The following is a 6,167-nucleotide window of genomic DNA, read 5'->3' as shown; positions in this document are numbered from 1 at the left end:
ATTAATCTGTGTATTTTAGTTTAAAGGACTGCTCTTTTAAGGAAATTTAATATATTATCTTAATAGTATGTCAGTATGTTTACTTTAAAGCTATGATTTCTAAATTTCTATACATAATTACATACATGCATGCAGAGGAGAGTAGATAGATAATAAATAGATGATAGATAGACAGACAATAAATAGATGATAGGCAGAGACAGAGTAGGAGAAGAGAGCCAGCACGGGCTGGGGGTCAGGGGGAGAGAGAAATAACAACACCAAGGCTTCACTGTGCTGTAAGCTGCAGAGAGCAGAATGTCAGTGATCTATAAAGCTCCTGTATTCTCAATTTGAAGTAGTAAACTAACTTTATAGCCATTTCCAACTCTTTTGCTCTATTTCCTTAGACACACATTTTTAGGCTACAATGGACTTACTAATGGACTAAATCCCATTTCACCGCATGTCTGCCATGAGCCTGAAATACCAGCCAACACAGACTTTGTGAGCCATTGACCCTCCCTCCTTTGGCTACACTGTGGTATACACCTGCCATCTGGGATTCTTCCTCTGAGGTGGATTTGAGCACAGGACATGTGAAGCAGACATGAAATGGACAGGGAAGTCCCCTGTCTACAAAACTAAGTCACTGTTGAGAAGTGAGATTGAATCCCTGCAAAGCAGGATGAGTGTCAGTTGCCCACCAGGCTCATGTACAGGTGGAAGACCCCCAAGTAGTAACCTCTTGAAGGTGCTCTTGTCCGGCAACCCCCCACCAGCTCAAATCAGTGCTTGCTGTGTGTGAACTGTGTGTGAATATGTGTGCAATCTGTGTTGGATGCAGAGGAGGCACAGGCTAACAAGAGGTGCAGATCTCATTATTTGTAAATTACATTTTAAATCAAAGAGAATCCCACTATGAGTTAAAAGGAAAATAAAATACAGTATGTCTTTGGAAAAATGTGTGTTTGTTTTTTTTTTTTTTTCATGAAAATGGGCAAATATCACCAGTGTTGGTGAATATATAACATAGGCCTGTTATTTTTGAGACCATAGCTATTTAGTGGTAGAATATAAGTTTGTGTCCTTGACACTGGTTCTGCTTTTTAAACTTACAAATCTATGAACACCAGAATGATGCACTAATGACTAACGAAGTTGTGTGTTTACAAATAAAAGTAACACCAAGTCAGAGCTGACAGCATCACACCTTCAGCTTCTCCACCAAACCACGCTTATACCTGATAGCTAAGCAGCAGAAACAGACGTGACAGAGTGTGACACAGCCCACGCCTTTAGTGGTAGCTTCTTAGAGCTTCTTTTAGTTCTCATTTCTCAATTCTGAAAGAAAAGATGCTCCTTCTGTGAGTTAGAATGCAAAGATGGGCTCAATAAAGGACAGAAATGGTAGGGACCTAACAGAAGCAGAAGATTTTAAGAAGAGGTGGCAAGAATACACAGAAGAACTGTACAAAAAAGATCTTCATGACCAAGATAATCACGATGGTGTGCTCACTCACCTAAAGCCAGACATCCTGGAATGTGAAGTCAAGTGGGCCTTTGGAAGAATCACTATGAACAAAGCTAGTGGAGGTGATGGAATTCCAGTTGAACTACTTCAAATCCTGAAAGATGATGCTGTGAAAGTGTTGCACTCAATATGCCAGCAAATTTGGAAAACTCAGCAGTGGCCACAGGACTGGAAAAGGTCAGTTTTCATTCCAACACCAAAGAAAGGCAATGCCAAAGAATGCTCAAACTACTGCACAATTGCACTCATCTCACACGCTAGTAAAGTAATGTTTGAAATTCTCCAAGGCAGGTTTCAGAACCGTGAACTTACAGATGTTCAAGCTGGTTTTAGAAAAGGCAGAGGAACCAGAGATCAAATTGCCAACATCTGCTGGATCATAGAAAAAGCAAGAGAGTTCCAGAAAAACATCTACTTCTGCTTTATTGACTATGCCAAAGCCTTTGACTGTGTGGATCACAAGAAACTGTGGAAAATTCTGAAAGAGATGGGAATACCAGACCACCTGACCTGCCTCTTGAGAAATCTGTATGCAGGTCAGGAAGCAACAGTTAGAACTGGACATGGAACAACAGACTGGTTCCAAATAGGAAAAGGAGTATGTCAAGGCTGTATATTGTCACCCTGCTTATTTAACTTCTATGCAGAGTACATCATGAGAAACACTGGACTGGAAGAAGCACAAGCTGGAATCAATATTGCCAGGAGAAATATCAGTCACCTCAGATATGCAGATGGCACCACCCTTATGGCAGAAAGTGAAGAGGAACTCAAAAGCCTCTTGATGAAAGTGAAAGAGGAGAGTGAAAAAGTTGGCTTAAAGCTCAACATTCAGAAAACAAAGATCGTGGCATCTGGTCCCATCACTTCATGGGAAATAGATGGGGAAACAGTGGAAACAGTGTCAGACTTTATTTTTGGGGCTCTAAATTCACTGCAGATGGTGACTGCAGCCATGAAATTAAAAGACGCTTACTCCTTGGAAGGAAAGTTATGACCAATCTAGATAGCATATTCAAAAGCAGAGACATTACTTTGTCAACAAAGGTCCATCTAGTCAAGGCTATGGTTTTTCCTGTGGTCATGTATGGATGTGAGAGCTGGACTTTGAAGAAAACTGAGCACCGAAGAATTGATGCTTTTGAACTGTGGTGTTGAAGAAGACTCTTGAGAGTCCCTTGGACTGCAAAGAGATCCAACCAGTCCATCCTAAAGGAGATCAGTCCTGGGTGTTTATTGGAAGGACTGATGCTGAAGCTGAAACTCCAATACTTTGGCCACCTCATGCGAAGAGCTGACTCATTGGAAAAGACCCTGATGCTGGGAGGGATTGGAGACAGGAGGAGAAGGGGACCACAGAGGATGAGATGGCTGGATGGCATCACGTACTTGATGGACATGAGTTTGGGTAAACTCTGGGAGTTGGTGATGGACAGGGAGGCCTGGTGTGCTGCAGTTCATGGGGTCACAAAGAGTCGGACACAACTGAGCAACTGAACTGAACTGTGTGCAGGAGATTCCACAAAGGAAGGAGAAAAACTCTCCTTTACAAGGCTGTCTGTTGTAACACACTGAATGCACAAGTCAGATCCATATTGATTTCCACTAAGAAACTCAGATTTCCCACCAAAGCAGAGGATATTCTGCTGTGAATATATGAGTTTAAAATGGAGATATATAAGATATTCCTATATTGTGGATTCAAGAAATCTGGAGAAACAAACATTGCTTCAGCTTGACATTTTTTCAAACTTATTAAAAATGTTTTTTGAAAGTGACAATTTGTGTCTTTTTACTTGTAGGTAAAGGAGTGAGAGAAGTTTATGAAACGGTTACTAAAACTCTAGGTTTGTATAACAGAACAGTTACAGATTTAAATCAACTGAGGTGATCTGTTCTCTACTATGCTGTGTCCAACCACATAAACAGATTTTTGATTCCTTTAGTCCATGAACAAGTTAATGTTTCAGTTCTTTAAAACACCAAGCCCACACATATTCCTGTTTCACTCATAAACGTGGTTTATTAATGGATCACAATACTTTACTTAAAAGGAAAACCTCTGTTGTTGTTCCATGCTGTTTATTAAAAGGTGCCTTGGGCACTTTGTAGGCAGAAGTGGACATTAGATGTTGACCCAGAATGTGGCATACCAGAGAGCCTTATAAAAAAGGTTATGCATCTTTCCTCCACATGAGGAAGCTACAGTAAACAACACATCATAACAGCATCAGCTGTGCATTTCAGCAGTTCAAATGTGGGGCTGTATCCTTCCCCAAGTATCTCCAGCATCAGACATCCTCTGCCTCCAATAGACTAATTCTCATTTTCTGTTGTGTGTGATACCTTGGCTAATGCATGCTGCAGCAAAAGGAAAGGTGCAGGTTTATTTCCTAATGAAGATTCTCATTACTCCAAATCACCTGGCCTGTTGCACCTGTTGTAAATTTAGAGAATATTTAAATAATACAATGTGTCCACAAATTATAATGCTAAGTCAAACTTTAAAAAAAATAGAACAGGAAACCCTTAGATAAGTTGCGTTTTCTGGTGTTTTCTTTATTCAGGTGTTCACACTGTTTCCTTAGACATAAACTCTATTCCAGGATCAAATGCAGAGAGAGTATATGAAATGCCATAGTTCAGTCACAGTTGTGCAAAACCCAGTTTTGCATTTAATTTTTAAGTGAGGCAAAAATTTCCAACATGGTTAAAGGAATTCATGCATTGTACACCATGAAGTACCTACTTTAAAATTAAGACCTACCTTAAAATTTTTTTCTATGTAAATGTTATTTAAAAATGAAACAGAAATGAGTGCTCTATACAGGCAATGTTTTCTTCGATGGAAGGAAATACAATGGGTGGTAGTGGTGTGTTTGTTTTGTTTTCTTTGCTGGTTTTGCTGCGGGTAGTGAAAAGTCTGCAGGCTAATTTTTACATTTATTTTTAATTGAAAGATAATTGCTTTACAATATTGCGTTGGTTTCTACCAAACATCAATATGAATAAGCCCCAGAGCTGCAGACTCTACCTCAGTGTACCTATCCTTTCTGATGGGAACTGCTGATGAAATGGGCTACTTTGTTTAGGGGTACAGTCTCGCACCTTCACTGTGGTGGTCACCTTACACTGCAAACCACCAGCAGCAGTCAGAGGACAGGGACCCAAAAAGATCCTCCATGTCCCCAGTGGTCACAGCTGAGCGCAGCTGAGCCACCCCACAGACCTGGGGCTACTCCTGTTGCCCAGCCCGGCTGGTCCACCTGACCTGCCAATGAGAGGACCTCGACAGGCAAACGTCCACTAGGACTGGAAAGAAAAGCACAACCAGGGACACAGTTTTGTCCTCATCACCTTGTGGCCACAAGTGCATTTGCTAAAAAACACACTTAAGGAGACAAGCGTCTTTCTTTCTACCTGCTGCTGCTGCTAAGTCGCTTCAGTCGTGTCCGACTCTGTGCGACCCCATAGACGGCAGCCCATCAGGCTCCCCCCTCCCTGGGATTCTCCAAGCAAGAACACTGGAGTGGGTTGCCATTTCCTTCTCCAATGCATGAAAGTGAAAAGTGAAAGGGAAGTCACTCAGTCGTGTCCGACTCTTAGCAACCCCATGGACTGCAGCCCACCAGGCTCCTCCATCCATGGGATTTTCCAGGCAAGAGTGCTGGAGTGGAGTGCCATCGCCTTCTCCATTCTTTCTACCTAGGAAGTTCAAAAATACAATCTGACCAGTTCCACTCACAGTGGATCTCATCCAGTTAAACACTTTACACATATCATGAGACAATTTAAAGCAGAGAGAAATTGAGTGCATTCACTGATGTAGATTTACATCAGTTTCCCTGTAAATTGTTATAGCAATATTGTAAAAAAAAAAAAGCAGGATTTTATATATGTTAGCAGAAATGTGAAAAGGTTTAATTTTGTTTGTACCCAGTGAAAAGAGAGAATAGCTCAATAATCTTTGTAAGAAATCCCATCCCAGATGAATTGTAATGTTTTAAGAAGGTTTTAAAGCATTTTGTTTTTGACACTTAGTCTAGCTTTCTTACCAATTCTGGACTATTTCTTATAAGGGCGATTAGAGTAGAGCAGAAGAGCTAGATGAGAGATTGGCTTTACTTACAAAATAAAGACCTAGAAAAAATAAAGCACCTTTGTTTCTCTAAGCTGGGTCTGTGCAGACAGAGTGGTGCTATGAAAAGCAGGCTTTCTGAGGGCAGAAGCCCTGGCAGATGTCAGCTCCTCTGAGCCTCCTAAGTCTTCCCACAGTAAGTGGTCTTGGATATTGAGTGAGGGAGCAGTAGTGATTTTCCAGGTCAGCCTGACTGATGAGATCTTACCTAGTGTCCGCAGTCCCAGATCACCATGCACCCTGGCCCTGGTGGATCTGGTAGCACAGGTGCGCTGGGGTCCACCCCAGCGACAGATGTGTGTCTGCATCTCACAGCAACCTGCAACCTGCCTGCTCCTGGCTTGGCTCACTTGACTCCTATAAACTGCTGTGAGGCGACACGGAGACAGGTCGTCTTTGTCGTCACCGTCACTGTCTTGATGTCTTACTGAGCAATACTATGCCTCTGTGTACTAAAATATCTAAGTGTAATTGTTTGTGTGCTAATATTCATCTCTTTCCCCCTCATAGTTCCTT

The sequence above is a fragment of the Bubalus bubalis genome, chromosome 4, assembly GCF_019923935.1.
Source record: "Bubalus bubalis isolate 160015118507 breed Murrah chromosome 4, NDDB_SH_1, whole genome shotgun sequence".
NCBI classification, from domain to species: Eukaryota; Metazoa; Chordata; class Mammalia; order Artiodactyla; family Bovidae; genus Bubalus; species Bubalus bubalis.
Note: the sequence above shows the minus strand (reverse complement) of the source record.